This window comes from Silurus meridionalis, unplaced genomic scaffold, assembly GCF_014805685.1.
Source record: "Silurus meridionalis isolate SWU-2019-XX unplaced genomic scaffold, ASM1480568v1 Scaffold665, whole genome shotgun sequence".
Lineage (NCBI taxonomy): Eukaryota > Metazoa > Chordata > Actinopteri > Siluriformes > Siluridae > Silurus > Silurus meridionalis.
The window spans coordinates 71-9,023 of NW_025804644.1; the positions used below are offsets into that span (position 1 = coordinate 71).

Genomic DNA, 8,953 nt, shown 5'->3' on the forward strand with positions numbered 1-8,953 from the left:
ATTAGCCACTACTCTATGATGTTTTTTTGCATTTATTTTACTCTGTTTTGCAGGCGTCCTAATCCAGAGAGTCATATAGTGAACCTTTGATCCAGTGAGCATAAAAAATTGTTGCTTTATCTGACAAGCAAAACTTTTAGATAGGGTATTAGCACAAGAATAGATAACTAATAAAACACTATGCAGCTTCAACCTAGCGTTTCGTCTGTGGATGGAGTTAGACTCAACAGGTAAAAAGCATAAATAAACTCAAAGGGCGAGGTGGCTGAGTTGTTAAGGCCGTGGAATGCTAACCCATTGTTCTCTGAAATTGTCGATTCAATCCCATCTTTGTCGGTTGGTTTGCTTTAAAATTACCTCTTGCTTACTTTTTCCCTGAAGGTGAACAAACTCCACTGCACATAGTAAAATTGACCTGTTTCTTAGCATGAATCTTGTAAATTGGTGTCTGGTGGAAACACTATTAGATTTCTAATCATTTAGTGGTCAAATTTTCTTAGCTGGTCCCTAAATATTAGTAATAGTAATATCTTCAGACAAATTCACATACACAATTTTACGGTAATTCTCTAAAAAAAAAAAAAAAAAAAAAAAAAGAAATCGGGCTTCATTTCCATGAAACAAAGTCAGACAGTTCCATGGAAGTGTCTAACGTCACTGTGCAAAAACTGGATTTTGTGCTTACTCTTAAGCGGCACCCGGCGAGGATGGGATTCGAACCCGCGTGCAGAGCACAATGGATTAACAGTCCGCCGCCTTAACCACTCGGCCACCTCGTCACATGGCGCGACCCAATATCCTGGCGAAGCCCTATTTTTCAAGACAGACCTAAGGACTTAAATAGTAATTGAAAGAAGAAAATCTAAAAACACTATAAATGATAACTGTTTAAAAAGCAGAATCTTGGGGTGACATAGCACATGTTCATTCGGTTTTCCCAATGGCAACCGACACAGGGCGGGTAAAGGCCATGCCGTGACCGGATTCGAACCGGGGTTGCTGCGGCCTGGCATGAGTACTAACCACTATCGATCACGGCGTTAAGCGCTTGCGGTGGCGCAAAAGGGATGTTGCCCTGGGCGTAAACTACTGGCTGGCGACATGGGCCACACTGGGAGCTGTTCACCTCATTCGTCTTTCCTTCTGGTAACCATTTCAATGGTGTACAGCGTTGAGCTTTGTGAAAGTCAACTTACAAGCGTGGCATAAGCGTGGCCAAAGTCAGATTTAGCGTGCTATGTTGAAAGCACCATGCCATGACTCTAATACCAGCTGGGGTAGCTGTGGCTCCTCGAGCAAAATGTGGATGCAGAATTCAACGCCCTTATTGAAGCAAAAACAAGGTTTCCCATACCGGGAGTCGAACCCGGGCCGCCTGGGTGAAAACCAGGAATCCTAACCGCTAGACCATATGGGAAACAGGCGTGAAACCTGATCACAAAGGGCTGTGTCAGATGAGGACCAACTTTGAATCCATTGAAACACATCCCTTTGATATCAGTGTGTCAAACTGTGGCATCGTGCATAAGGTCAAAAAGAGCCGAGCCAGCCAGGAGTCGAACCTGGAATCTTCTGATCCGTAGTCAGACGCGTTATCCATTGCGCCACTGGCCCAAGCCTGAGCTACCTGAATGAGCTACTCACTCATTTTGATCCCCTTCATGAAACCGCGCGCCACTGGACGCGAGCCACGACCAAACCAAGAATTCAAAAGCACAGCAAAAAAAATCACCTGAATTCAAGTTTGGGATGCTGTGTACATAGGCCGTTCTATTAGCCACTACTCTATGATGTTTTATTTGCATTTATTTTACTCTGTTTTGCAGGCGTCCTAATCCAGAGAGTCATATAGTGAACCTTTGATCCAGTGAGCATAAAAAATTGTTGCTTTATCTGACAAGCAAAACTTTTAGATAGGTATTAGCACAAGAATAGATAACTAATAAAACACTATGCAGCTTCAACCTAGCGTTTGTCTGTGGATGGAGTTAGACTCAACAGGTAAAACGCAAATAAACTCAAAGGACGAGGTGGCTGAGTTGTTAAGGCCGTGGAATGCTAACCCATTGTTCTCTGAAATTGTCGATTCCAATCCCATCTTTGTCGGTTGGTTTGCTTTAAAATTACCTCTTGCTTACACTTTTTTTCCCTGAAGGTGAACAAACTCCACTGCACATAGTAAAATTGACCTGTTTCTTAGCATGAATCTTGTAAATTGGTGTCTGGTGGAAACACTATTAGATTTCTAATCATTTAGTGGTCAAATTTTCTTAGCTGGTCCCTAAATATTAGTAATAGTAATATCTTCAGACAAATTCACATACACAATTTTACGGTAATTCTCTAAAAAAAAAAAAAAAAAAAAAAAAAGCTTCATTTCCGCAGAAACAAAGTCAGACAGTTCCATGGAAGTGTCTAACGTCACTGTGCAAAACTGGATTTTGTGCTTACTCTTAAAGCGGCAGCGGCGAGGATGGGATTCGAACCCGCAGCGTGCAGAGCACAATGGATTAGCAGTCCATCGCCTTAACCACTCGGCCACCTCGTCACATGGCGCAACCCAATATCCTGGCGAAGCCCTATTTTTCAAGACAGACCTAAGGACTTAAATAGTAATTGAAAAGAAGAAAATCTAAAACACTATAAATGATAACTGTTTAAAAAGCAGAATCTTGGGGTGACATAGCACATGTTCATTCGGTTTTCCCAATGGCAACCGACACAGGGCGGGTAAAGGCCATGCCGTGCACCCGGATTCGAACCGGGGTTGCTGCGGCCTGGCAGAGTACTAACCACTATCGATCACGGCGTTAAGCGCTTGCGGTGGCGCAAAGGGATGTTGCCCTGGAGCGTAAACTACTGGCTGGCGACATGGGCCACACTGGGAGCTGTTCACCTCATTCGTCTTTCCTTCTGGTAACCATTTCAATGGTGTACAGCGTTGAGCTTTGTGAAAGTCAACTTACAAGCGTGGCGCAAAAGCGTGGCCAAAGTCAGATTTAGCGTGCTATGTTGAAAGCACCATGCCATGACTCTAATACCAGCTGGGGTAGCTGTGGCTCCTCGAGCAAAATGTGGATGCAGAATTCAACGCCCTTATTGAAGCAAAAACAAGGTTTCCCATACCGGGAGTCGAACCCGGGCCGCCTGGGTGAAAACCAGGAATCCTAACCGCTAGACCATATGGGAAACAGCGTCGACCTGATCACAAGGGCTGTGTCAGATGAGGACCAACTTGAATCCATTGAAACACATCCTTTGATATCAGTGTGTCAAACTGTGGCATCGTGCATAAGGTCAAAAGAGCCGAGCCAGCCAGGAGTCGAACCTGGAATCTTCTGATCCGTAGTCAGACGCGTTATCCATTGCGCCACTGGCCCAAGCCTGAGCTACCTGAATGAGCTACTCACTCATTTTGATCCCCTTCATGAAACCGCGCCACTGGACGCGAGCCACGACCAAACCAAGAATTCAAAAGCACAGCAAAAAAAATCACCTGAATTCAAGTTTGGGATGCTGTGTACATAGGCCGTTCTATTAGCCACTACTCTATGATGTTTTTATTTGCATTTATTTTACTCTGTTTTGCAGGCGTCCTAATCCAGAGAGTCATATAGTGAACCTTTGATCCAGTGAGCATAAAAAATTGTTGCTTTATCTGACAAGCAAAACTTTTAGATAGGGTATTAGCACAAGAATAGATAACTAATAAAACACTATGCAGCTTCAACCTAGCGTTTCGTCTGTGGATGGAGTTAGACTCAACAGGTAAAAACGCGCAAATAGACTCAAAGGCGAGGTGGCTGAGTTGTTAAGGCCGTGGAATGCTAACCCATTGTTCTCTGAAATTGTCGATTCAATCCCATCTTTGTCGGTTGGTTTGCTTTAAAATTACCTCTTGCTTACACTTTTTCCCTGAAGGTGAACAAACTCCACTGCACATAGTAAAATTGACCTGTTTCTTAGCATGAATCTTGTAAATTGGTGTCTGGTGGAAACACTATTAGATTTCTAATCATTTAGTGGTCAAATTTTCTTAGCTGGTGCCTAAATATTAGTAATAGTAATATCTTCAGACAAATTCACATACACAATTTTACGGTAATTCTCTAAAAAAAAAAAAAAAAAAAAAAAAGGAAATCGGGCTTCATTTCCCGCAGAAACAAAGTCAGACAGTTCCATGGAAGTGTCTAACGTCACTGTGCAAAAACTGGATTTTTGTGCTTACTCTTAAGCGGCAGCCGGCGAGGATGGGATTGAACCGCAGCGTGCAGAGCACAATGGATTAGCAGTCCATCGCCTTAACCACTCGGCCACCTCGTCACATGGCGCGACCCAATATCCTGACGAAGCCCTATTTTTCAAGACAGACCTAAGGACTTAAATAGTAATTGAAGAAGAAAATCTAAAAACACTATAAATGATAACTGTTTAAAAAGCCGCAGAATCTTGGGGTGACATAGCACATGTTCATTCGGTTTTCCCAATGGCAACCGACACAGGGCGGGTAAAGGCCATGCCGTGACCACGGATTCGAACGGGGTTGCTGCGGCCTGGCAGAGTACTAACCACTATCGATCACGGCGTTAAGCGCTTGCGGTGGCGCCAAAGGGATGTTGCCCTGGAGCGTAAACTACTGGCTGACGACATGGGCCACACTGGGCTGTTCACCTCATTCGTCTTTCCTTCTGGTAACCATTTCAATGGTGTACAGCGTTGAGCTTTGTGAAAGTCAACTTACAAGCGTGGCAAAAACGTGGCCAAAGTCAGATTTAGCGTGCTATGTTGAAAGCACCATGCCATGACTCTAATACCAGCTGGGGTAGCTGTGGCTCCTCGAGCAAAATGTGGATGCAGAATTCAACGCCCTTATTGAAGCAAAAACAAGGTTTCCCATACCGGAGTCGAACCGGGCCGCCTGGGTGAAAACCAGGAATCTAACCGCTAGACCATATGGGAAACAGGCGTGAAACCTGATCACAAAGGGCTGTGTCAGATGAGGACCAACTTTGAATCCATTGAAACACATCCCTTTGATATCAGTGTGTCAAACTGTGGCATCGTGCATAAGGTCAAAAAGAGCCGAGCCAGCCAGGGTCGAACCTGGAATCTTCTGATCCGTAGTCAGGCCGCGTTATCCATTGCGCCACTGGCCCAAGCCTGAGCTACCTGAATGAGCTACTCACTCATTTTGATCCCCTTCATGAAACCGCCACTGGGCCGAGCCACGACCAAACCAAGAATTCAAAAGCACAGCAAAAAAAATCACCTGAATTCAAGTTTGGGATGCTGTGTACATAGGCCGTTCTATTAGCCACTACTCTATGATGTTTTATTTGCATTTATTTTACTCTGTTTTGCAGGCGTCCTAATCCAGAGAGTCATATAGTGAACCTTTGATCCAGTGAGCATAAAAAATTGTTGCTTTATCTGACAAGCAAAACTTTTAGATAGGGTATTAGCACAAGAATAGATAACTAATAAAACACTATGCAGCTTCAACCTAGCGTTTCGTCTGTGGATGGAGTTAGACTCAACACGTAAACACAGCAGCAAATAAACTCAAAGGGCGAGGTGGCTGAGTTGTTAAGGCCGTGGAATGCTAACCCTTTGTTCTCTGAAATTGTCGATTCGAATCCCATCTTTGTCGGTTGGTTTGCTTTAAAATTACCTCTTGCTTACACTTTTTCCCTGAAGGTGAACAAACTCCACTGCACATAGTAAAATTGACCTGTTTCTTAGCATGAATCTTGTAAATTGGTGTCTGGTGGAAACACTATTAGATTTCTAATCATTTAGTGGTCAAATTTTCTTAGCTGGTCCCTAAATATTAGTAATAGTAATATCTTCAGACAAATTCACATACACAATTTTACGGTAATTCTCTAAAAAAAAAAAAAAAAAAAAAAAAGAAATCGGGCTTCATTTCCCATGAAACAAAGTCAGACAGTTCCATGGAAGTGTCTAACGTCACTGTGCAAAACTGGATTTTTGTGCTTACTCTTAAAGCGGCAGCCGACGAGGATGGGATTCGAACCCACGCGTGCAGAGCACAATGGATTAGCAGTCCATCGCCTTAACCACTCGGCCACCTCGTCACATGGCGCAACCCAATATCCTGACGAAGCCTATTTTTCAAGACAGACCTAAGGACTTAAATAGTAATTGAAAAGAAGAAAATCTAAAAACACTATAAATGATAACTGTTTAAAAAGCCGCAGAATCTTGGGGTGACATAGCACATGTTCATTCGGTTTTCCCAATGGCAACCGACACAGGGCGGGTAAAGGCCATGCCGTGACCGGTTCGAACGGGGTTGCTGCGGCCTGGCAGAGTACTAACCACTATCGATCACGGCGTTAAGCGCTTGCGGTGGCGCAAAGGATGTTTGCCCTGGAACGTAAACTACTGGCTGACGACATGGGCCACACTGGGAGCTGTTCACCTCATTCGTCTTTCCTTCTGGTAACCATTTCAATGGTGTACAGCGTTGAGCTTTGTGAAAGTCAACTTACAAGCGTGGCGCAAAAGCGTGGCCAAAGTCAGATTTAGCGTGCTATGTTGAAAGCACCATGCCATGACTCTAATACCAGCTGGGGTAGCTGTGGCTCCTCGAGCAAAATGTGGATGCAGAATTCAACGCCCTTATTGAAGCAAAAACAAGGTTTCCCATACCGGGAGTCGAACCCGGGCCGCCTGGGTGAAAACCAGGAATCCTAACCGCTAGACCATATGGGAAACAGGCGAAACCTGATCACAAAGGGCTGTGTCAGATGAGGACCAACTTTGAATCCATTGAAACACATCCCTTTGATATCAGTGTGTCAAACTGTGGCATCGTGCATAAGGTCAAAAAGAGCCGAGCCAGCCAGGAGTCGAACCTGGAATCTTCTGATCCGTAGTCAGACGCGTTATCCATTGCGCCACTGGCCCAAGCCTGAGCTACCTGAATGAGCTACTCACTCATTTTGATCCCTTCATGAAACCGCCACTGGACGCGAGCCACAAACCAAGAATTCAAAAGCACAGCAAAAAAAATCACCTGAATTCAAGTTTGGGATGCTGTGTACATAGGCCGTTCTATTAGCCACTACTCTATGATGTTTTTATTTGCATTTATTTTACTCTGTTTTGCAGGCGTCCTAATCCAGAGAGTCATATAGTGAACCTTTGATCCAGTGAGCATAAAAAATTGTTGCTTTATCTGACAAGCAAAACTTTTAGATAGGGTATTAGCACAAGAATAGATAACTAATAAAACACTATGCAGCTTCAACCTAGCGTTTGTCTGTGGATGGAGTTAGACTCAACACGTAAAAACACGCCAAATAAACTCAAAGGACGAGGTGGCTGAGTTGTTAAGGCCGTGGAATGCTAACCCATTGTTCTCTGAAATTGTCGATTCAATCCCATCTTTGTCGGTTGGTTTGCTTTAAAATTACCTCTTGCTTACACTTTTTCCCTGAAGGTGAACAAACTCCACTGCACATAGTAAAATTGACCTGTTTCTTAGCATGAATCTTGTAAATTGGTGTCTGGTGGAAACACTATTAGATTTCTAATCATTTAGTGGTCAAATTTTCTTAGCTGGTCCCTAAATATTAGTAATAGTAATATCTTCAGACAAATTCACATACACAATTTTGGTAATTCTCTAAAAAAAAAAAAAAAAAAAAAAATCGGGCTTCATTTCCGCAGAAACAAAGTCAGACAGTTCCATGGAAGTGTCTAACGTCACTGTGCAAAAACTGGATTTTGTGCTTACTCTTAAGCGGCAGCCGGCGAGGATGGGATTCGAACCCACGCGTGCAGAGCACAATGGATTAGCAGTCCATCGCCTTAACCACTCGGCCACCTCGTCACATGGCGCGACCCAATATCCTGGCGAAGCCCTATTTTTCAAGACAGACCTAAGGACTTAAATAGTAATTGAAAAGAAGAAAATCTAAAAACACTATAAATGATAACTGTTTAAAAGCCGCAGAATCTTGGGGTGACATAGCACATGTTCATTCGGTTTTCCCAATGGCAACCGACACAGGGCGGGTAAAGGCCATGCCGTGACCGGATTCGAACCGGGGTTGCTGCGGCCACAACGCAGAGTACTAACCACTATCGATCACGGCGTTAACCGGGCGTTTGTAACCCGAGGTTCCACTGTACATTCATTTTCATGTTTTATTTTAAAGGTAAGATATAGTATAACTTTTTTCAGAATAGTTTTGTTAATATTAGATCTGCTTTACGTATTAAATCCTACTGATGAGAAGTGATAAAGACTCACTGTGTACTGTGATGTTAACAGATTTACTGCGTTCTCCAGATTCAGACTGACACCAGTAAACTCCAGTGTGTGATGGAGAGAGGGAGCTGATGTTACATGTAGATCCTGAAACCGATGAACAACTGAACAATGACTCACTAAGTGTGTATCTTCTCACTGTCCATCCAGTAGAGTCTCTCTGGTCCTCACAGCTCAGTGAGAGAGAGTCAGCAGTAAAGTGTTGAGATCTGCTGGGATTGATGATCAGAGACACTGGAGGAGATTCACCTGTTCATAATGATAGCAATATTACTAATTTTATTTTGAGTGAGTTTAAAGTGGTGCATTGTGCCACAGATGAATCACAAAATACTAGGGCTGTATGTCCAGCTTCAAGATTTTTTTTGAAAAGGAGAAAATCCACACAATTCCACATATTGAGGGAGTGAATGAATGAAGAATGGAATGAATGAAAACATTTGTTAAAGTCTACTGAAATAAGTAGAACAGTTAAATAGATCATCTTTAGAAAATAAGATATTAAATGTAAAACACACACAAACATACACATCTGTGTTACCCAAAAGGGGTCTAACAAATGTAAACTGTCCGTTGTTTTTTAATTTTTAAATTTATTAATTTTATGTGTGCTAATTTAATTGATTACTCAGTTTAATCAATATAATAAAA

The 8,953-nt window shown here is 43.0% G+C and overlaps 10 non-coding genes across 10 annotated transcripts; all 10 read right to left on the reverse strand.

Moving 5' to 3' along the window:
- Window positions 1-699: 699 nt before the first annotated feature.
- Window positions 700-779, reverse strand: trnan-guu. Its single transcript has one exon. It is a non-coding gene; the product is annotated as a tRNA-Asn (tRNA).
- Window positions 780-1,345: 566 nt separating this feature from the next.
- On the reverse strand, window positions 1,346-1,417 carry trnae-uuc. The gene has a single exon. It is a non-coding gene; the product is annotated as a tRNA-Glu (tRNA).
- A 124-nt stretch (window positions 1,418-1,541) lies between these two features.
- trnar-acg lies at window positions 1,542-1,614 on the reverse strand. The gene has a single exon. It is a non-coding gene; the product is annotated as a tRNA-Arg (tRNA).
- Window positions 1,615-2,465: 851 nt separating this feature from the next.
- Window positions 2,466-2,548, reverse strand: trnas-gcu. Its single transcript has one exon. It is a non-coding gene; the product is annotated as a tRNA-Ser (tRNA).
- A 569-nt stretch (window positions 2,549-3,117) lies between these two features.
- Window positions 3,118-3,189, reverse strand: trnae-uuc. The gene has a single exon. It is a non-coding gene; the product is annotated as a tRNA-Glu (tRNA).
- Window positions 3,190-3,307: 118 nt separating this feature from the next.
- On the reverse strand, window positions 3,308-3,380 carry trnar-acg. The gene has a single exon. It is a non-coding gene; the product is annotated as a tRNA-Arg (tRNA).
- Window positions 3,381-6,016: 2,636 nt separating this feature from the next.
- trnas-gcu lies at window positions 6,017-6,098 on the reverse strand. Its single transcript has one exon. It is a non-coding gene; the product is annotated as a tRNA-Ser (tRNA).
- A 568-nt stretch (window positions 6,099-6,666) lies between these two features.
- On the reverse strand, window positions 6,667-6,738 carry trnae-uuc. The gene has a single exon. It is a non-coding gene; the product is annotated as a tRNA-Glu (tRNA).
- Window positions 6,739-6,860: 122 nt separating this feature from the next.
- trnar-acg lies at window positions 6,861-6,933 on the reverse strand. The gene has a single exon. It is a non-coding gene; the product is annotated as a tRNA-Arg (tRNA).
- Window positions 6,934-7,779: 846 nt separating this feature from the next.
- Window positions 7,780-7,861, reverse strand: trnas-gcu. Its single transcript has one exon. It is a non-coding gene; the product is annotated as a tRNA-Ser (tRNA).
- Between the last annotated feature and the right edge of the window lie 1,092 nt (window positions 7,862-8,953).